This window comes from Microcaecilia unicolor, chromosome 10 (assembly GCF_901765095.1).
Source record: "Microcaecilia unicolor chromosome 10, aMicUni1.1, whole genome shotgun sequence".
Classification (NCBI taxonomy): Eukaryota; Metazoa; Chordata; class Amphibia; order Gymnophiona; family Siphonopidae; genus Microcaecilia; species Microcaecilia unicolor.
Window position 1 is genome coordinate 62,813,505 of NC_044040.1, and position 24,731 is coordinate 62,838,235.

The window sequence follows — 24,731 nt, forward strand, 5'->3', positions numbered from 1 at the left end:
CGAAAGGCCAAATTGACCCTGCAACATTCTGGCAAAAGATCTACAAGAACAGATGGACAGCACAAACAGGCTCGAAACACACTATCTCCTAGATTGGGACAACAGATGCAGCATATTAGACAACATAGCACCACTATAAACAAGAACCTCACGAAGACACAACTTGATACCATGGTTTAACGAAGAACTGAAAAAACTAAAAACACAAGTTAGGAGGCTTGAACGAGCATGGAATAAAATAAAAGATGAATACACACTTAACACATGGAAACAAATGCAAAGAAAATACAAATATGCAATAAGATGAACCAAAAGGTCATACTACAAAACTAAAAAGACATGCATAAACTTTTCCAACTTGTGAACAAACTACTAGATACCACACCGGTTACCACAACGAACACAGACACCCCATCAGCAGATAACCTTGCTAAATACTTCAATGAGAAAATTATAAAGCTACGTATCACGTTACCACTTAATACCACCGACCACGAAAAATTAATTGACTGTCTGGACCCAATTGCCGATGAATATCCAGCAGACCGAATCTGGACAAACTTCGCTCTACTCAATGATGAAACCGTCACCCAAGCGATAAACAGGTTCACCAAATCCCACTGCAAACTGGACATATGCCCCAACAACCTAATAAAATCCGCCCTTCAACGCTTCAAAACTGACCTTACATCTCACCAAAACTACATGCTACAAGACGGACTCTTCCCCAAGGATAAAGGAAACATACTACTCACCCCAATACCTAAAGATTCAAAGAAAAAAGCAAATGACATAACCAACTACTGCCCGGTAGCATCTATCCCTTTGGCAGTCAAACTAATGGAAAGTATGGTAACCAAGCAACTTACCGACTACTTAAACAAATTCGCAATACTACATGAATCACAATCAGGATTTCGATCCAACCACAGCACTGAAACAGTACTAATCACTCTCCTAACCAAATTCAAACAAGCAATTGCAACTGGCAGTAGTATACTTCTCCTACAATTCAACATGTCCAGCGCGTTCGACATGGTAAGTCATAAAATACTATTAAACATCCTAGAATACTTCGGGATTGGAGGAAGCATACTTAGTTGGATCAAAGGCTTCCTAACCACAAGAACATACCAAGTGATATCAAATTCGAATACATCATCACCATAGAAACCAGAATGCGGAGTACCTCAAGGATCACCGCTCTCACCGACCTTTTTCAACCTAATGATGACACCTCTAGCAAAATCGCTATCCACCCAAGGCCTTAATCCCTATATCTATGCAGATGATGTCACAATCTACATCCCGTTCAAACACGATCTAACAGAAATCACAAATGTTATCAATCACAGCCTCCAAATCATGAATTCATGGGCGGATGCATTTCAATTAAAACTCAATGCAGAAAAAACTCAATGTCTCATCCTCTCATCACAATATAACACAAACAAACCCACCACTATAAACACCCCTAACTACACCCTTCCTGTTTCAGATAGCCTGAAAATTCTCAGAGTCACAATTGACCGAAACCTCACACTAGAAAGCCATGCGAAAAATACAACAAAGAAAATGTTCCATTCAATGTGAAAACTCAAAAGAGTAAAACCTTTCTTCCCAAGGGATATATTCCGCAGCCTGGTACAATCAATGGTGCTAAGCCACCTAGATTACTGCAATGCAATCTATGCCGGATGCAAAGAACAAATCATTAAGAAACTCCAAACTGCCCAAAACACAGCAGCCAGACTCATATTTGGAAAAACGAAATACGAAAGCACCAAACCCCTAAGAGAAAAGCTACACTGGCTCCCACGTCAGACCTCATAGACTTACCAACCAGGAACACAAAAAGGTCAGCATGCACATTCCTGAATCTCCACTACCCCAGCTGCAAAGGACTAAAATATAAATTAACATATGCATCCAGCTTCTCCTACATAAGCACGCAACTATGGAATGCACTACCAAATGCCATAAAAACAGTGCACGACCTAACCAACGTCCGAAAATCACTAAAAACCAACCTATTCAATAAGGCATACCACAATGATCTATCCTAAACATCAGACAACAAAACATACCAGAACTGGACAAAACCGAACTCTCTACACCTGACTGCTTCAGTTTTACTTTGTCACTAATGAACTTTAACGCAATACCACTCTATTTCTCATTCTGAATATGAATTCTCTACACTTGACTGCTTAATCTATTCTGTCACTAATGAACTTTAATGCAATACCTCTCTGTATTTCTCATTCCGGAAATGACGATCGCCATTACGGAACAATGTAAGCCACATTGAACCTGCAAATAGGTGGGAACATGTGAGATACAAATGCAGCAAATAAATAAATAAATAAAAATGTCCATTCCTATATTAGAATTACTAATTTTTGTAAGAAATATTTTTCTTTCATGTGCAGTATTCCAAAAATGAACCGTTTTCCTCTTAAAACTGTATTTGTCTGTACATGTACTAAAGTGTTGTCTTCCCACTGAAAACTACCCATAATTCTGAATATGCATTTGCTAGTTAATTGTTACTGCACAAAGAAGCAGTCATAAGCGATTAGTATTTCCAGACCTATCTGGATAAAATTGTACAATGTAGCAGCAATTTACGCTTTTTAATAAGTATATTGTTCTGCTGAAAGAGATTATTGTGTTCACTGACAACCAATTTTCTAGAGATGAATTGTCTAAAAAGCCTTCTTCCTGATATATTTAGCAGTCAGCTAGCATGTAACTGGCTCAGTTTTATGTTTTCCTTTACAGACCAAAGCCCTCTTTTAATTATACTTTTTTTTTCACCATGTTTTCTGATAACTACCTCAATGAAACATGTAGTGTTTATATACCAATAAGTTGTTAGAAACAGCTGCTTACTCAGTGCCATATGGATATTTAAAATACTTGTTTCTCTCTCTCTCTATTAATTTTCTCATAGCGCCCCCCCCCCCCCCTCCCCAATCCATACATCTTGTCTATCTTCATCTTTCCCTTCCTTTTCCCTTAAGTAGTGACAAACTGTCCTTGCTGGTGAAATGTACACTCTCTCTTTCTCTCTTTCCTTTGGCTTTTCATTTTCTATTATTTTACAGCAAAGATATCTTCAGTTTTTTCCTTGGAGCTTTCTTTCCCAGTCCACAGCTGATGTGCAAATCCTATGTCTATCATTGATTTCAATGAAGTGAGTCAAAAGCAGAAACCTTTTTTCATTGTCTGCTCCCTTTGTATCAATTGATTTTTAGTCACCCATTATTCAGTTGGGTCTAGAGATATACACTTTCACTCACTTTTTACCTACCTAATAACACTTTAGTTTGCTGTGAGCTGCTCACAAATTAGATTACATTTATTCCAATCTGTTCTTATCTGTGTGGTCAGTAAACTTACACTAACTACATGTGACTATTCCTGCTTTTTGTATTCTTCCTGGCGCTAGTTATGGTTTTTAACTTAGGGACCATTTTACTAAGCTGCGTAAGCATCTATGCGTGCCCAACACATGCCAAAATGAAGTTACCACCCGGCTACCGTGTGTTCTTGCATTAATTTCATTTTTGGTGCATGTCCGATACATGCATCCAAAAAATAATTTTTATTTTCAGATGTGCATTTCAGATGCACACCAAGTGGCATTTGATGCACGTAGGTCATTACCGCCCAGTTACCGCGTGAGACTTTACCACTAGGTCAATAGCTGGTGGTAAGGTCTCAGACCCAAAATGGATGCACGCCGAATTTTATTTTGCCGCATGTCCATTTTTGGCAAAAATTAAAAAAGGCATTTTTTGCAGGCGCACTGAAAAATGGATCTGTGTGCACCCAAAACACACACTTACGCTACCGCAGGCCATTTTCAGTGCACCTTAGTAAAAGGACCCCTGAAGTACTTTGATCTCTGGCATAGACATTTTATGAAAATTTTGAGACTGTAAAACATAAAACATTAGACAGACAAGAGCCTGCCACTGCTTGATTTAGTTTTAATGGCTATCTGTTCAATCCGAGTATACTTTAAATTACTATTGTTGACATGCAAAATTCTGCTAACCCTTGGCACTCTTGGCTTGTTATGTTGTATAATGCCAGTGATGTTGTTCTAATATATTTAGGCCATTATTTTTAGAAACATTTCCCTGTGTAAATCGCACCATTTCACATGCATATCAAACATACATGCAAATAGCAATTTCGGAAAGCTACTATTTACAAGGAAAAGAAATTCAAACCAAATATTCAATACTACTGTTACATATAATTTATATAGCACTATTAGACGTTCACAACAATGTAGACAAAACACATAAGAGAAAATCCCTGATCAACACAGTTCACAATTTATTTAGGGTAACTAAGGGATTAGGGAGTTATTTATTATGGGTACTGAATAGGTGAAAGGGAGGGGGAGGGTTAAGAGTTAAAAGCAGCCTCCCGGCACAGGCAGCTCCTTGTGACTCTGGGCAAGTCACTTAACCCTCCATTGCCCGCCGCATAGAGCCTGCCATGAGTGGGAAAGCGCAGGGTACAAATGTAACAAAAAAAAAAAGGTTGGCTTTTAGCCTACAGTTGAATAGAGCCCGAGATGGAAGCATGACATACTGACCCAGGAAGTCTATTTGAAGAACATGGAACAGCAAGATAAAAGGAGTGGAGCAGGGGGGTTGATAGTGGAGAAGGATATAGATAAGAGGAACAGAATTCCCAGGGATGGATGTAGGAAGAGGTAAGAGAGGAGAGATACTGAACAGCTGCAGAATGAATGAACTTGTAAATCAGTAAGAGGAGTTCCAACTGTATACAGAAGTGACTTGTAAAGAGGGGTTATATGAATGTTACGACACTGGTGGAAGATAAGTCATGCATCAGAATTTTGAACAGCTCGAAGAGGAGAAAGATGGTTTAATTGGAGACCTGTGAGCAGCAGAGATTTCAAGGGGACATGTTTTTTTGTGGTGGTGGGGGGGGGGGGGGGGGGGGGAGGCTAAAATCTATACATGCATCCCCATTTTATTTGGAAATATAGTATTCTGCCTTGGGTGAATTTCTTTAAAAAGACAGTATATAAATCCTAATAACTAAAAAAAAATATGTATGGGGAAAAATCTCATGTCAGGTTTTCCATAAGCTCAAAGGAATGTGAAGATTTTTAAAGACGTGCTCGTTTCAGCCAGGGCTTTAGATAAGGAATTAAGAGAGTCATTTTCCTTAATCCCTCATTGTTTTTTCCACCTCAAAATATAACCAAATTAAAATTTTGGTTCACTACTTAATTGGTGCCACTTATATGCAAGGCTTTTTTTGAGGGGGCACTTGGGGGTACTGTGTACCAGCACCTTTTCTATTGTTTGCTAAAACTGACCCATGGTCCCCAAGTTATAATGAAAGAGTTTAGGCTCTACACACCAATTGTGCCTTGTCATAGATTCTGTGACTGGTTGCATGGGGCCTGGCTATTGTGGGATGGGTCCCTCAGTGATCACCCCACTCTTGAAAGGTGGACTGACATTTGAGTCCTGACACCTTTTTTGCTAGAAAAAATGCACTGCTTATATGTATAGATTTGTAAAATGGGGCAGCTGAATGGGTGGTGCCACTTACATATGGAAGTTGTGAAATTGCCACTTCTGGGCCCCTTTTACTAAGCTGCGTAGGTGCCTACGTGTGCCGAACGTGTGCTAAATTGGAGTTACCGCCCGGTTACCACATCACACTTGTGGTAATTTCAATTTTGGCACGCGTCCACTATGCACGTCTGAAAAATATTTTTTTATTTTTAGGTGCATGCAACGGACATCGCCAAGTGGCATTTGACGCATGTAGGTCATTACCGCCCATATTCTTTACCGCTGGGTCTATGGCTGGCAGTAAGGTCTCAGACCCAAAATGGACACGCAACAATTTTGATTTTGCCGCATGTCCATTTTCAGCCCCCCCCAAAAGAGGCCTTTTTTACAGACGCGCTAAAAAATGGATCAGCGTGCACCCCAAACCTGCGCCTACACTACCGCAAGCCATTTTTTGTGCACCTTTGTAAAAGGACCCCCTGTGTTTATGTGCTGATTCTTCTAGCCTGATGCTCCCAGGCAGCATTGTAAAGGGGCTAGGCAATCAATGGTAAATCAGCCCCCCAGTCTCCCTCAACATCAACTGCCTCCTAATGCCCAATCATCAACCCCTTGAATACCCCTTCATCATCAAACCCCTCACAGAGAGCTCCCAGTCATAAAATAGATTCCCCATCCTCCCATAAACCCACACTTACCTCTTTTTTTATTATCTCTTTATCGACAAAAACAATATACAGAAAAAGGCCAACCACAAGACAGCAACTACTGCATATATAGGTTGACATGATAAAACAAATATCTTGATATTAGCACTGCTCAATATACTCATCCAGTTGTGTCCATCTGTTTTATTTAATATTGGAATCAACTAATATTAATATGCAACTACACACAGGTGCTTAGATCTTAGTATAAACTTCAAATAATCAATTGCCAATGTATTGCCAGATAAACCATGTGCTGCATAGAGGCGTTACTTATTGCTCTTCTGACACCTTAAGAGGAGAAAAGACCTCAGAGACCTCTTCCAGGTCTAACTACAAATGCAATAGCAAAAAAGGTGCATTCTCATCACCAGCCAATGCTCAATCTGGTCATAAAAACTCCTCTTCATTTTTTTTAAATTCTATTTTTTTCTTTGCTTAGTACAACAACATGATTCAAGGACACTGCACAGCACTTATCTTTTAAAAGCCCAACAGGGCCGCTATTTGACTCCCATACACACAGTCAGGGGCAGTGCTGGTTGTTGCAGTGTTATGAAGTCTACAAACAAGAGAGAAGAAGTGAGCTCATAAAAGAAAAAAAGGGGTTATCTGGACTTACAAACTTAAGATTCCCACTAGAACTCACAATACAGGTACTCCACTTCTATTTTCAAAATGGCGTCCGTGATATCAGATGCTTAGAGAGTACTACTACTACTATTTAGCATTTCTATAGCGCTACAAAGCATACGCAGTGCTGCACAAACATAGAAGAAAGACAGTCCCTGCTCAAAGAGAGCTACAAGTAATGCCTCTATATAGCGTGTGATTTATCTGGCATCACACTGGCATTTAATATCGGGTCATGCCAGTTTTTCATAGTCTGCACCCTCGTATTTTCTATTCAGGCATAACATATTCTACCATAGATTCATTTCTGGAGGGTCAGAGCTTTTCCAGTGATTGATCCGGAGTTTGATGGCTATTGTAAACATGACACTACATAAAGGAGACACCTTGCTTCTAGAATTCATGTCAATTGCCAGTGATTTCCAGATTAAAATTTTAATAGTAAAAGGATCACCACTATGCAAAATATGTACAATCTTTGCCCAGAACTCTTCCAATACAGTTGCAAAAGGTCACAGAAATATAGCGTATGAAGCAAAATACCAGGCTCTGTATTGCAAAGCCAACATTTACCACCAGAATCGACAGCAAACTTTGCTATTTTTACTGGTTGGTTACATTGAGGGGCATAATTGAATGAAAACGTCTATCTCCATGGGTGTTTATCTCCGAGAACGGGTCCGTGAAGGGGCGGACCGAACCGTATTTTTGAAAAAAATAGACGTCCATGTTTTTTTCGACAATTTGTGAGCTGGGCGTTTTTGTTTTTCAGTGATATTGGAAAATGAAAGCGCCCAGCTCAAAAATGAATAAATCCAAGGCATTTGTTCGTGGGAGGGGCCAGGATTCGTAGTGCACTGGTCCCCCTCACATGCAAGGACACCAACCGGGCACCCTAGGGGGCACTATTACAAAAACAAAAAAAAAGGTAAAAGAGCTCCCAGGTGCATAGCACCCTTCCCTTGTGTGTTGAGCCCCCCAAATCCCCCTCAAAACCCACTGCCCACAAGTCTACACCATTACTATAGCCCTAAGGGGTGAAGGGGGGGCACCTACATGTGGGTACAGTGGGTTTGGGGGGGTTGGACGACTAAGCATTAAGCAGCACAATTGTAACAGGTAGAGGGGGGGATGGGCCTGGGTCCACCTGCCTGAAGTCCACTGCACCCCCTAACAACTGCTCCAGGGACCTGCATACTGCTGCCAGGGAGGTGGGTATGACATTTGAGGGTGAAAATAAAAAGTTGTGAAACATCATTTTTTGTGGTGGGAGGGGGTTAGTGACCACTGGGGGAGTCAGGGGAGGTCATCCCCGATTCCCTCTGGGGGTAATCTGGTCATTTAGGGCACTTTTGGGGGCCTTATTCATGAAAAAACAGGGTCCAGGAAAAGTGCCCTAAATTCTAGCTACAAACGCATACTTTTTTTTATTATCGGCGAAAGGCACCCATCTCTCCTCAGCCGATAACCACGCCCCAGTTCCACCTTCACCACGCCTCCGACACGCCCCCGTCAACTTTGTACGCTTCCACGATGGAGTGCAGTTGAAAACGTCCAAAATCGGCTTTCCATTATACCGATTTATTCGTTTTTGTGAGATAAACGTCTATCTCCTGATTTGGGTCGAAATCTAGGCGTTTTTCTCTTTCAATTATAAGGTGGATAGTGTACTCAGTATCCCAGAATAGGATTTAGTTGAAGAGAAATAAAATGCAACTAACCCCTTATGTGCCACACAGAGGGGCCCTTTTACAAAGCTACGGTAAACTCAGCACGGGCTTACCGTATGCTATCCCGGAACTACTGATGGCCCAATGTGGCCGCCAGTGGTAGTTCCAGCTCCAGTGCGTACCATTTGTGGCAAGCCAGAACATTTTTTATAGCGCGGCGCTAACCTAGCGCACTGCTCAGTTACTGTCTAGTTACTGTGGGAGCTCTTGCCACCACCTCAATGGTTGGTGGTAAGTGCTCCCCACCACATGGGCATGTGGTAAGAGTTATCTTCATATAATATCATAAAGAGCTTAATGGGATATCGCATATAATCCAAGTTCACATCACATCCAACAAAGATATCCTAACCAGTCCTGAAAATTTTTTAAGTAATAGGAGGAAAAAACCTCAGATTGTAAAGGCACACTCCTAGTGTTGGTATCACCAACTATTGGGAGGTCCTTCAAATCATCACAGGTAAAAAACCTCCTTCTTTTTTGTTATTTTCTAATTATTAATTTGTTCACTCTATTTAAACAAAAATAACAAACCCGTCTATTTCTAGTACGGGGAAAGGCACTTATCTTATCCAATTTACAGTCAACTCGACACCTTCCACGGCCCGACTAGGCCTCAGTTTCGTATCCTTCCTCAGGGTGCCGTGGTGTCTGACTGATCGAATCTGTAGAAAAAGTGCATCCAGATTTCCACATGACTTCGCTAACAAGGCTACTCAGAATAATAGTATAATACTTAAATCTTTTTTCTTACAGAGTGCTCTCCGATCTGTTCACGCTTCCACAATCATTTTCAAAATGGCTCTGCTTTATCTAGAGGTGATGTCAGACGCCTTCACATTACGCTCCTGGATCCTCTGTGGTTTCCCTCCAGTAATATTTTGCCATCCTGAATATAGTTTTTTTTCTGAGAGGTAAACATTATGACCAATTTGAACTCATCATTAGATGTTTGATAAAATTTAAGAAGCTACCACTTCTGTTGAAGTACAGAAGCAAAATGAATAAGCAGTTCAGAGCTCTTTTCAGGTCAGAATGATCACCATAATGTGAGACGTTAAACATAGTGCCAAAGACAAACTTGAGTTAACTTTTTCTTTTCTTGGGACAGGGAAATACTTACCTGCATGTAACTTATCTTGAGCTACAACTGTAAAGGCATGAACTAAATCATAGTTCCCTTCCTCCTTTCTTCTCTTTTGAATGCAACAGGCATTGCCTTCTTTATCTCAAAAAGATGATTATTTTGTTATTGTGAGGAAATATTCTTATGTAGTCAAACAGTTTATTTGATGGGTCATTGTACCATCTTTCTATGGTATAACAAAGCGGCTTACATATTATAAACAAGTGCTTTTTTTTTTATTTGTGGGGTAATATTATATGAAGAGTATAGACACCATTATACAATATTGACATTTACAAGTGTATGGACTCTGTTGACTAAGCCATGCTATTGATGTGATAACGTTTTTAGCGCGCGATAAATGCTAGAGACACCCATATAGGTGTCTTTAGCATTTATCACACTCTTATTTTTAGTGCTAGCTAAAAATGCTAGTGCACCTTAGTAAACATGGCCCTATATGTGTATGCACTACCATTACTGTAAACTCTTTCCAAAAATACTAGGACTAGGGGGCATACGATGAAGCTACAAAGTAGTAAATTTAATATGAATTGGAGAAATCTTTTCTTTACTCAACGTGTAATTAAACTCTGGAATTCATTGCCAGAGAATGTTGTAAAAGCTTAGCAGGGTTTAAAAAAGATCTGGATTGCTTCCTAAAGGAAAAATCCATAGACCATAATTAAATTGATTTGGGGAAAATCCACTGCTTATTTCTGGGATAAGCAGCATAAAATGTATTGAACTTTTTCAGGATCTTGCCAGGTATTTTTGACCTGGATTACCCACTGTTGGAAACAGGATGCTGGACTTGATGAACCTTTGGTCTGCCCCAGTGTGGCAATACTTATATACTTATGTACTTACGTACATTTATGTGTGTACCAGGCACATACATGTGAGCCCCTAGTTTATAAAACTGCCCTTTTAGTGCATAGATAAGCATGCAGTAAATATTACCAGGGTAAATGCTATTATACTGACATAACAGTGTGAGCTAATTTACATGCTAAATTCATACCCTGTTATGGAAATGGAAGACTTATATGTGAAGAATGGACTGAGCAATACAGTGAGTGCACAGTACTTTATCACAATGTCACTAGTATAGGTGGAAGGACATTTTGGAAAGGACATCCAGGTCATAGCATCCAAAACAGACATCCATCTCACATGTATTGTCCAACAGAAAATACATCAATATTTCCTGTTTGAAAATACGCAAGATGGATGTCAGTGTGCTGACATCCAGCAAAAACAACCATTTTGCAAACTGGAATGTCCAACATATGAACAGCAAAAAAGCAGGGACAAGGACATCTGTCTAGCAGCATACTTAGAAGAATAGCCAACAAACCACCCTGTAGAGCAGAGAGACAGTCTAGTGGTTAATGCAATGGACTTTAAGCCAAGGGACAGGTTCAAATCAGAGCTGTACCGAATAGCGTATTTTACTATTCAAACCGAAAACATTGGCAGATCTATAAGGTATGTCATGTATCCTGGGACTACACCGTATATGATTTTGTGGACTAAGATGCAGATTTTGAAGGTGATCCGTTCTTTGATTGGGAGCCAATGCAGCTTTTCTCGAAGGGGTTTGGCACTTCCGTAGCATGTTTTGCTGAATATCAGCCTGGCTGCTGTATTTTGGGCGGTCTGCACTTTTTTATGAGTTGTTCTTTGCAACCCACGTAGATTCCGTTGCAATAATCTGCATGGTTTAGGACCATCGATTGTATTAGATATCGAAAGTTTGCTCTTGGGAAGAAAGGTTTTATTTGTTTGAGCTTACACATTGAATAGTTATATATAATGAGCCATAGTTAAATCTCTGCCACACTCCCTCTACCATCCTTCCCCTCGATCCCCCATTTTTCCTCTAATTGTGGGTGTAGTTATGATGATGTTTATGGCTGTTATTTTTTTTTGTATGTTTACATTTTGCGTTCTATTTTCTATATTGGAGGATATTGTCTCTCTACTCTCATAATTACTACGGCATATATTTTCTCTTCAAGTGGTGTCACCTTTTTTTAATCTTACAGCTCAATTTTGGATGTGCCTCAGTACTGCTTGCATAGTTTGCCTTTTTCTTTTACACTACTTGGGATTTATTTGCCTTTCAAGAAATATTCTTTTCTAATCACACACCTCTTTCTGGATGTGCCTAAGTAATGTATGCCATAGTCTGCCTGTCCTTTATACTACTTGGCAATTATTTTCAAGGGATACTTCCCTTTCTAATCACACAGCACTATTATAGATGTGCTTAAGTAATGCATGCCATAGTTTGCCTTCCTTTCATGTTGTATGGCTAAAATCTCAATATTCTTTCCTTGAATGTAAAGGGAGTCTCCCATCCAATTAAAAGAAAAAAAAAAAACCTACTTCTATATTTCAAGAAATTCAAACCTGACATAGTTTTTATGCAAAAAAAAACCCCACACCTTTCTTCTCGTGAGGCTGTGAAACTGAAACAGGATTGGGTTAATGATTTATTTATTGCATTTGTATCCCACATTTTCCCACCTATGATTGCTTTTTTCCTCCTGTTTTGGGAAAAAGAATGGGGTTGCCATTATTCTAGCTAAATCCCTTTCTTGCTCTGTTGTGTCACAATTACAAGATTCTGAAGGACGGTGGGCAGTGGGTACTATCCAGCTTGCTGGTCAAAAATTTGCCCTGTTCAATGCATATCCTCCTAATATTGATAACCCTGGTTTATTCAATTCAGTATCATCACAACTGGTCTTATTGAATGTGGAATTCATTATATTTGGTGGAGGTATGAATATCCCTTTAGACCCCATTCTGAACTGTTAATCCCAAGTGTGGGCTAAGCCTTTCTTTGTTTGACCTGATTACATCCTGGAACCGTATTGATTCATGGAGAATCACACACCCCAGTGAACTGGCTTTCGCTTTTCACTCCATACCACATGATTCTTTCTTAAATTTGGATTATCTGTTCATATCTAAAAGTTTGGTCCCTGGTATAGTAAAATCCCCTATTGAACCCATCCATATTTCTGACCATGCATGTATAACACTTTCCTTGTCCACAGATATGTCATCTACCACCTCTAAAGGGTGAAGATTTAACTCTTCCCTATTACAGGATGAGGAATTTTGTCAATCTGTTGTACGTTGGTCATCAGAATATGTTTTGGTAAATATTTCTACAGAAATAGCTTTTCATACTGTTTGGGATGTTTACAAAGCTTATCTGAGAGGAGAAATTATTAAATATAGCTCTATGAAAAAGAAAAAGGAAGAGCAGAATGAGATGGAGTTAGAAATTTAAAAAAACTAGAGTCTGAGTATTTTTGTAAGCCACACGCTTCCCTACTTTTAACTATGTAAAAGATGAGGTTCCAATTGAATACGTTAATGAGTGATTCAGCTGGTTTAATGTTTTTTTTCCTAACAGCTTACATAGTAAACTGGTTCTAATAAGGCTGGAAAGCTGTTAGCCAACTTTTTAAAAGTTAAACAAAAATCCACTCAGATATCAGCAATTTGAAATAAACAAGATAAGCTCCTTACTAATAGTGATGCCGTCCTTAAATATTTTGTAGAATTTTATCCTGACATTTATAAATCTAATAGATCTCCCTCTCATACTCAATGTTTCAATTTTCTTAATGGGCTACAGAAAACTAACCTCCTTAAATCCGATATTGATAAACTGAATGCTCTCTTTGATGCAACAGAAATCTCATCTTCTATTACCTCTCTGAAATCTGTTAAGGCTCTTAGAAGTGATAGCTTCACTATTGAGCTTTACAAACAATTTTCATCTATGTTAGTACCCAAACTTATGAACTTATATGACTATTTATTGTGACCTCACAAAGTACTGGTACTTTTTTCTGAAGCTAACATTGTGAAATAAAAAAAAACCTGGTTGTGATCCTGTATACGCTAAAAATTATAGGCGGATCTCCTTAATAAATTATGGACCCCTTTTACAAAGCTGCAGTAAGCCCAACACAGGCTTACCACTTGCTAAAAAGGAATTACTGCCGGGCTACCGCAGCAGCCCGGTGGTACTTCCCACCCCCAGAGTGCCATCATATCTGGCACTACAAAAATATATTTATTTTTGCAGTGCCCATGTGTACCTAGTAGTAGTCAAGCAGTGCCGTGTGCTGCCTGGTTACTGCTGGGTTAGCACTGGATCCCTTACTGCCACCTCAATCGGTGGCAGTAAGGGCCCCCCCCCCCCCCAGAACTGGCCGCGTGGCAAGTGCACGTGCTTTAATTATCGCACGGCCATTTCCTGCGGAAAAGCAAGACCTACTTTTTATCCACTGCAGTAAAAGGGTTACATAAGTACATAAGTATTGCCATACTGGGACAGACCAAAGGTCCATTAAGCCCAGCATTCTGTTTCCAATAGTGGCCAATCCAGGTCACAAACACCTGGCAAGATCCCAAAAAAGTACAAAACATTTTATACTGCTTATCCCAGAAATAGTGGATTTTCCCCAAGTCCAATTTAATAATGGTCTATGGACTTTTCCTTTAGGAAGCAGTCCAAACCTTTTTTAAACTCTGCTAAGCTAGCCACCTTTACCACATTATTTGGCAACGAATTCCAGAGTTTAATTACATGTTAAATGAAGAAAACTTTTCTCTGATTCGTTTTAAATTTACTACTTTGTAGCTTCATCTCATGCCCCTTAGTCCTAGTATTTTTGGGTTCTTCTCTTAAGCTTTTAATGGAAGAAGCAACTAATTTGCTGGTCACATTCACACAAGGGCTAACACTGGTCGCACATACTGCAGCAGGATTTGCTTACTCATTTCTTCCCTGAGATCATATTCATGCACCTGTCTCACATCATATGAAACTTTGTTAGTCCCCTTATTTTCTATGTAACTCCTGCTACTCTATTTTATCTGTCGATATGTTCCGCCTTTGATTCCACTTTATACTGTCTATGAAGATGATTTATTGAGTATTGTGTCATCATTCTAAGTAGCATACCATGCCAAAATATTTTTCCTGCTGATATTCTCTACTGTCTATACCCAGATTGCTCTTGTTGTACAGCACCTTAAGTAAATTTCTTCAATAAGGCAGTAAATAAATCCTAATAAATAAATAAAACAAATAAATGTGGCCACTATCCCTCAGATTCTATATATCAGGCCAAAGGTTGCACACTGAATTTTGGCTGAGCCAGAGAAACACCACACAAAGTGTGGAGGTGCACTTAATCTCCAGGGGACAAATAGGAGGGAACAGAGAAAGGGTGGGGAAGATAGGCTCTATACAAACAATGGGGGAGACGTATAATATAATTAAACAATGATATTTATTGCAAATGGTTGACTCAACACAGCCATTTTTTCTCTTTGTATGTAGGAACATACACAGTGACTCATGCCTCTTCCCTGAAGAAGAATATCGAAACCTGGCCATGTCAGCAGACATTGTTGCCAGGGTTGCGGTCTTCCCGCAACACTGGGCGGGTTTTCTTTGAGCAGCTGCGGCAAAATTTTAGCGGCTGCGGGGTGCAGGTTTGGGCTCTTCTCCTGTGGCCGCTGTGTGCTTTTTTCCGGGGCTTCTATTGGTCCAATTTGGTCCAATAGAAGCTTTTCCAGGGCTTCTATTGGTCCAATTTGGTCCAATAAAAGCTTTCCCGGGGTTTCTATTGGTCCGATGTGGTCCAATAGAAGCTTTTGAGGGGCGTGGTCGATATCAGGGGTGGGGATAACGACATCAGGGGTGACGTCAGGGGGTGGGGCTGGTGACGTGGGAGGTGGGGTTTGACGTTGGGCTGGTTTTGGGCTGGTTTAGGGCTGATTTGGGGCGGGGAAAATTTTTCCCATCTGGCAACCTTGTCAGCAGAGGTTTGAGTTGGGAGGAAAAGTGCTGCTGAAATACATTTAAAAGCTAAATAATAGCACAAAAGTTAATTTCTATAAAAAGTCATCATGAATTGGTTGGTACTGAATCCTGAAGCATATTGGATTTAAAGTAAATGAGAAGTTGTAATGACAATAAAAAAAGAAAAAAAGACAAAAAAATTTGTAGAAAAATAGAAAATCACGGGTTGATCAATGACGATGTAAGCAACACCACTAAAATACTGAGGCATAGTTCCCGGATTGTGGAAGCTGTTGACAATCTGAAGATCCCCGTTTGATAAATTATGATAAATGAATCATTATACTGTGATAATACCTGATGAATATTTTAAATGAAGGAGTGTCTGGGATAACTAACCAGCATAAGCAAACAGATTTTGACATAATAGTGTATACTTTATTGGTAGGCATCAGTGGTGTAGGAAGGGGGGGCAGTGGGGCAGTCCACCCCGGGTGCACGCCGCTGGGGGGGGTGTCGGCTCCGCTGGTTCCCTGCTCCCTCTGCCCCGGAACAGGTTACTTCCTGTTCCGGGGCACCAGCGGAGCCGACGCAGCTCCCACCGACGTACACTCGGGGGCGGCTCGGCCCTCTCGCCCGCCCCTCGCTTCCTAATTCATGTAAGAATGCGCTCCGGGGGAGGGTGCATGCCGAGGGGTGGGGGCGCCGTGCTGTACCTGGGGGGGTGCGCAGCGGCGACCCGCCCCGGGTGTCAGCCACCCTCGCTACGGCACTGGTAGGCAGGTACAGTGCTAGAGCATGGGCAGAGCATGCATGTACATACATAGATTATAAAATAAACTAATCTACATGCATATTTGCAAATTACAGGTGCAGACATTTACATCTGCTCTAACCATCCAGGTGCAATTGCTTCCACTTGCACTAGCGTTCTATAAAGACATGCAGGTACCAACTTGTCTTTATAAAACTGACCTAAAATAGGCACCTGGAAACACATTTACACCAGATGCCACACTATGAAATTACCCTCTGTGTGTCCATTTGATTCTAAAATGTATGAGTACTATTGTGCCCCCCTTCCTCTATTGCCCCAAAACATCAGGTACAAAGCACGAACATGACAGACACAATAAAAACGTGGTTGTCAGACAATAAATTAAGGCTTAATCCTGCAAAAACACCAATTCTGTCTATCTGCCATATTCCCCAGATTATTTTCCTTTCAATGGAATTGAAATTCTTATTTTAAGAGAAATGAAATATCTCAGAGTATTATTAGACACACCATTATTGATGAAACCTCATTTGAAAAGTGTTGTCCAACATGTATTTTTTAAAATTAAAAATGCTGAGAAACTTAAGGAACCTTTTGAGCTCTGTTAATTTCTGTACAGTAGTCCAGGTTTATGGGTATCCGTATTTAACTACTGTAATTGCTTATTCTTAGGACTATCAAAGTAGTCATTGCAAGCTCTTCAGATTGCTCAAAATGCAGCTGCTCAATTGATTGTCAGATGTTCACATTTTACACATATTTTCTGATTGAACTACATTGATTACCCATAATTCTTGACTTTAATTTTTAAAGTATTGCTTTATAAAATTCCAATTTTGTGCTGCCGCTTTGTGTGTGATGACTGTTTGTTGGCGGTGGAAGAGTGACCTGTGTGCTGGTGCCAGGTCTCAAGAGGAGCAGTAGGTGGAGGTGTGCATAGTGGTGTTTCTGGGGTTAGTGGGTTTATGAGTAGCCTACCCTATCCAGGTATTCTGCTTGCCCCCTTGGAAAGAGTTGAAGGCCCTTCATTGAGTCTCCCTATAATGTTCAGCAGAGTGTATAACTTCATCTACTCTTTTAACTTCCTGTTTAATTAACCAACCTCTCATCTGAAAGGGTATGGCCATTAGGAATTGTTGAAAAATAACTTCCTCCATTATTTGGGCCACAGTCTTAAACTCAGGCTCCAACTACTTCCCCACTAAGTTCTGTTTGGCCACCCCACAGAGTGAGCCACATGTTCAAAAGCAGCTATAAAAGAGTCTGGGTCATCATGGTCACTCATTTTTTCCCAATGCCACCTGTCCCAGTCCAAAAGGTCCTTCACATATGCCTTCTGCAGTGCTCGGTCTGTATCTATTGGTGGGATCTCTCTCCAATAGCCGCTCTAAAGCCAATACTTATCCATGTAGTAGATCCAGTAAGGGCTGCTGCTGTTGTCTGCCTGCCTCCAAGGCCTGTTGAAACATCCATTGGGACTTCTCCTGGTGTTTTCTCATTTAGTGAGCATTCCAGGGCAGCACTTCTTTTGGCTCCATGCTGGCTCCGCACACACTGACATGGAAAACTACAACAAAAATCACCAATTGTAGCTGCTTTTACTTTGGACCCACAATACTGTCCACCCCTTTGGATTCCAATACTGCAAGCCTTCACCAGTCCACAAACAATATCTCTCAGGTACCCTTACCTTAGGAGGCTGCTGGAAAGCACTTGTCACTTGGGGTGGTTCTTGTCCCTGGTCACCGGATCTTCTGGTCTGTGACTGGCTTGTAAGTGGTGCTTATCTCAGGCCATGCTGCTCCACATGTGACTCATTAAACCCTCCCTCCATACAAGCCACCATTTATGTCACAGGCAGGTCATTTCTGGCACATTTTATCTCCCTCACTCCTCACTTCTCTCCAGTAGCCCCAATCTGCTACAACAGTTCATGTAAGCCAGCCTCTTTTTAATAGGAACACAGTGCTTTATTGTGGTTGCTATTAGTAGTAAACATAGTCTTAGCTTAGGTAGCCAATTCATTCATGCAGTACTCTGGCTATGGTATTAAACACTCTATCCATACAGTCTCTTTCTTTAGGCTTCCTTCATCTCAGGCAACCCTTTGGTCACTGGACCTGGCAAAAGGGAATTGGTGCCCCCATATTCCCCCATAAGGCCTTTCACACTGGCCTGCCTGCCACTGCCTTGTGCAAACAAAAAGCACAATGTGTTAAGGTTCTGGACAAAAGGCATGTCAGATCTGTAGGTAACTCCTAATTACTGTCAATTAAGTGCTTGTTAAATCCAATGATTGATTGTTAGCGCCTAACTCATAAGAGATGTGTTTCATCGCCTTTATCATTTGTATTGCCCCTCTCTGAATCTCTCTAGTTGCATTATATCTTTTTTGAGATGGGGAAATTAGAACTGTACACAATCCTCATGGCATGGATGTATCGAGGATCTATACAGATGATAATGATATTCTCAGTTTTGCTCCTCATTCCACTTCATTCTACCCCCTAATATTCTATTTGTCTTTTCAGGAGCTATGCAGACAAGGCTGAAAATTTCAAAGCATCATTCACAGTGACTCCTAATCCAAAACCTTGCTTTTGTACCTATAGTTGAGATTATTTTACCCCAAGTCCTTCACTCTACCCTTGGCCATGAGATTCATTAGAGGCTATTGTAGGAGATGGACCAAAATGAAAACCTTTCATTGAACATTTTGCCTTATATCTTGAGGTGCCACAGCAAGTGGTAAAAGGCAGTTACAATAGCTAGGGTTTAAAATGGTTTGGACAAATTCCTGGAGAAAAAGTCCATAAAATGTTTTTGTTTTTTTTAAATTGAAATTTCACTTATAATACAAACAAAAAGTACTAGAAATTTAATAGCCACATTATGGAACAAAAAGTAGTATTAATGTCACAAATAAAACTCAAGAAAAAAAATCTCTAAAGAAATTCTAAATAACATCATTTAACTGACTATATATTAAGGCGCTGACCATATGTTAAGGCGATATTAAATACACTAAGCCACTCTAGCTGACTACTTAGCTTCCCTATCTAACAAGAACCTCTCCAGCTGATCTGGTTCAAAGAAAAATATTGAGCATCAAAAAAATAAATCAAACATTTAGATGGAAACTTTAAGAAAAATTTATCTCCCAGAGCCAATACTAGATTTAAACTGAAGAAACTGCTTACGTCTAGCCTGAGTGGCTTCAGAAACATCAGGAAATATTTGGAGCTTACCTCCACAAAAAAGAAAATGTTAAGGTAGACCTGGAGAAAGCCACAGTTAATCTCTTGAGTTAAGTAACATGGAATCATGCAACTTCATGGGACTCTGCCAGGTACTTATGACCTGGACTGGCCACTGTTGGTCTGACCCATTAGAGCAACTGTAATGTTCTTAAGTTATGTTCAGTAAGAAACTCTTGAAAGCAGATATTTTTATAGGATCCTGTTTTAGTTTAGAAAAGTAAAAGGGACCTTTAAATTCACTGTTTTACATACAAAAAGCAAATTTTGATTAAAATAAGCTACAGGTTTTAGTAAGAGGCCTGTGGGACACCATTTTAGTACAGCTGTGTGTGTTGACAGAATTGAATTAGAATAATTTCCGTCAGTTGTCAAAAATGTTTCTCTAGGGAAAAAATCCAAACCAAAAATTAGTAGAAACAAATTTTCACTCATTAGCTGTGGGAAAATTAAAACAGATCTTACTCATTTTTTAAAACTAAGATTCATTATCTTGTGTTGTTATTCAAGGAATACCCATGCTAGTTACAAATAATACTATAACTTTATGCAAAATCCATCTGAACAATGGCATTTATAAATACTAATAAAATGTACCCTAACTAATTCATGTAAAAGTGCTGCAAAACAAGACCAGTGCAAATAGTTTATAGTTTATAATTTATTAGGACTTGCTAAACTGCTCTACCTGTCATGGCAGCTATACTGTATAGTTTAGAAAAGAAAGGAGCTATAATAATACAGTAAAATATACTCTCACACAAGACCAGGAGAGAGACCAAAGGGCACATACCAAGGAGAATAAAATAACCACCTCATGCTGGAGAGTCCAATCAGGCTGTCTCGTCATAAGCTTATTTGAAGAGCCAAGCATTTAGGTTGGCTTTAAAACTCTTTAGTGAAAGCTCACTGTGGAGGGAAAGAGGAAGATTATTCCAGATGTGAGGGGAGAGGAAAAAAAGGCGTAGTGTCTAGTGGATTTTAGGTGAGCAAACTTAGGGAGTCTTTTACTAAGCCAAAGTAGCATGTTTAGCTCGCAGTGGAAATCAGCTGGTGGTAAATGCTGAGACGTCCATTATATTCCTATGAGTGTCTCGGTGTTTACTGCCAGCTGATTTCTACTGCGAGCTAAAAACAATACTCCGGCTTAGAAAAAGGACCCCTTAGGACTTGGGAGAACTAGTTGATGATCATTTATGGAATGAAGAACTCGAGAGGGGGAGTAAGGAATCGTAAGACAGGAAAAATAACTGGGAATACCAATTCTAAAGGCTTTAAAAGTTAGTGATGCTATCTTAGAAGTAATTCGATATTCAGCAGGGAGCCAATGGTAATGCTTCTATCTGTGTATTTCAGGCTTACCTTGAGACAGTTTACTGGTTATTCTCCCTCAGGCTGCCGCGATGCAAGCCCCACCCACTCACGAAGTGACCTCAGAGGTAGTACTGAATATCTTGTAGACCCTTAGCATTGCACACCATATAGGTGTGCACCACATGTGCATGCTGAAGAAGCGTGCCCAAAGAGCAGAGTGTGCTTCTTTATGCGCTCCTTCATGGACATCCTGAATGCGCACATGCCTTGTCGCTTTGCCACTATGCCTCACCAATTCCTTTCACAGGTTGTACTTCTTTTTTATTTCTGAAGTCTCTTTCAGGAATGTGCTTTGCACAAAATATCCCTGTGTTCTGGGGACGGCGGCCACAGTTCCACACTAAGGGCCCTGTTTACTAAGCTGTGTTATAGGTGTATTAGCATATTTAACGCATGTTAACCATGTACAAGTGTTAACCGTGTATGCGTCTACAACATCTCCATAGATGCCTACACGGTTAGCGCACATGCTAATTGTAGGTGCATTAAAATCGCTAACGTGCCGTAGTAAACAGAGTCCTAAGTCTGTCCTCTCCCCACACCTCCAGGTATGATGTCTCTGCCCTATCCCCACTGTGGAGGATTTTACTTCTCTCAATACTGTTCTTCTATTTACAAACTAAAGCTAGGCCTTCCTAATGCTCATTCTCTAGGGATTAATTAAAGTTCTCATTACTGAATATAAATTAGATATTCTTTGTCTGATTGAAACATAGCTCACAGACGCTGATATCTCTTATTTAGCCTTGTCATTACCCCCAGGTTACTCTTTCCTAGTTCACAATAGTAAAGATTGTAAGGGAGGAGGGATTAGCAGTTATCTACTCTACTCATTTTAGGCTTAAAATACTAACATCTACTACTCATCCTTCCTTAGAATCACTTTTCTTTCATCTTATGGGTTCTCCATCACTTAATTTTCTTTTACTTTATCATCTTCCACCCCCTTCAACTTACTCTTTCCAACTTTTGCACAATACCTTCATTGATCATTACATTTACAATCTCAATCTGATTATCCTAGGCGATTTTAATATGCATTTTGATGATCCAGCATCAGTTTTTTACACAGCTATTAGCATGCTGATTTCTGATCTCAGTCTTGCCCAATCTACTCTCTCACCCATTCATCTAGCAGGGCATACTCTAGATAATATTCTCTTCCCCTCAGACCAGAATCCACACTTCACTCTACCTTCATCCTGTCCCCTTCCTTGGACAGATCACTTCTTACTTACTGTATCGTGCACAAATTTTAGCATTCCAACCAGATCCCAACGTTTCTCAACCATTCACCATGGTCTTTCAAAATTATCTTCTCAGACCCTGGAACCTAATCTTAATTTACCCATCCCTAAATTCCTCACTATCCCCCTTTCTGAACAAATCTCACAATTCGACTCTGCCTTGAAAGAGACCTTGGACACCATTGCTCCCCTAACATTGATAGCTCAACTCAACACATCTAAGAAACCTTGGTATACACCTAATTTAAAACTTTTTAGGGGTCAACTTCATCATGTGGAATGACACTGGCACTGACATTGAATAACTTCTTCACTTTATGCCTTCAAAACTGTGGCCCCTGACTATAAAAAGGTCATCTTAAAGGCTAAACACAATTACTACTCATAGCATATCACTAAAGCACCAAACTCTTCTGTCTTATATGCCATAGTGAAATCACTAACCACCATACCATTCCCGGCAGAAAATCAGTCTACAACACCCTCTGCCCAGGCTCTTGCTGACTTTTTCACTGATAAAATTAATACCCTACTTCTTCTCTCAGTATACTTTCAGCAACTTTTAGTGGCTTTAATAGTCCTTCTCTTTCAGCAATTATTGCTAAAATCAAATCTATCAAGCAAATTACAGCTCCAGATGATTCTATTCCTTCTGCTATTCTTAAATACCATGCTACTACTCTGGATCCTTATATTCATAGGATGGTCACAACCAGTACCTAGTATTGAAACTTGCTGTCATATGTCCAAAAGTGAAATATATCAGTCAGTCATCTACTTCTTGTGCTAATTTTCACCCAATATCCAATCTGCCTTTTATTGCCAAACTGACTGAACACATCGTCCACTCTCAACTCATAGACTTTATTGACAAAACTAACATACTTCATTCAAATCAGACTGGCTTTAGACCAGTGATGATCCTTGGTCAGCTGCCACCTGGGGCGGAGCGCTGCTGCGCACCCCCCCCCCCCTACCAGGTGCATCGTGACACCCCCTCTGGCGTATCACCAAAGCCCCCCCTGGTGCAGCATGACACCCCCCCGGCATATCATCCAAGCCCCCCCCCCCAGGTACATTTTTACCGGCTGGGAGCAGCCGCGCAGCTATCGGCTCCGCTGATTCCCTGCTCCCTCTGCCTCGGAACAGGAAGTAACCTGTTCCGGGGCAGAGGGAGCAGAGAACCAGCGGATCTGACATCCACATGGATGCTCCCTACACCCTTCCAGCAGCTTGCACCCGGGGCAGATCGCCCCCACCTCTCCGCCCTCGGTACACCACTGCTTTAGACCACACTACAATACAGAAACCTCACTGCTAGGGGTGACCATGTTTATACGCTACCACCTAAACCAACCCAAATCGATGCTTCACTTATCTCTAGATCTCTCGGCCGCATTTGATCTTGTAGATCATACCATCTTACTCCAGCGATTTAATCACATAGGCATAACAGGTTACATACTAAACTGGCTTCATTCATATTTGTCATCCCAGGAATACCAGCCAGCTTATAATCGAAAGACAAAAATGCCTATATTGCGACCTAAATCGGGAGATAGGCATTTATCTCCCAAAAACGAATAACGCGGTATAATCGAAAGCCGAACTTGGACGTTTTCAACTGCACTCCATCGCGGAAGCGTACAAAGTGACGGGGGCGTGCCGGAGGCGTGGTGAAGGCGGGACTGGGGCGTGGTTATCACCCGAACAGAGATGGGCGCCTTTCGCCGATAATGGAAAAAAAGTATGCGTTTGTAGCTAGAATTTAGGGCACTTTTCCTGGACCCTGTTTTTTCACGAATAAGGCCCCAAAAAGTGCCCTAAATGACCAGATTACCACCAGAGGGAATCGGGGATGACCTCCCCTGACTCCCCCAGTGGTCACTAACACCCTCCCACCACAAAAAATGATGTTTCACAACTTTTTATTTTCACCCTCAAATGTCATACCCACCTCCCTGGCAGCAGTATGCAGGTCCCTGGAGCAGTTGTTAGGGGGTGCAGTGGACTTCAGGCAGGTGGACCCAGGCCCATCCCCCCCTAATTGTTACAATTGTGCTTCTTAATGCTTAGTCGTCCAACCCCCCCAAACCCACTGTACCCACATGTAGGTGCCCCCTTCACCCCTTAGGGCTATAGTAATGGTGTAGACTTGTGGGCAGTGGGTTTTGAGGGGGATTTGGGGGGCTCAACACAAAAGGGAAGGGTGCTATGCACCTGGGAGCTCTTTTACCTTTTTTTTTGTTTTTGTAAAAGTGCCCCCTAGGGTGCCCGGTTGGTGTCCTTGCATGTGAGAGGGACCAGTGCACTACGATTCCTGGCCCCTCCCACAAACAAATGCCTTGGATTTATTCGTTTTTGAGCTGGGCGCTTTCGTTTTCCATTATCACTGAAAAACAAAAACGCCCAGCTCACAAATTGTCGAATAAAACATGGACGTCTATTTTTTTCG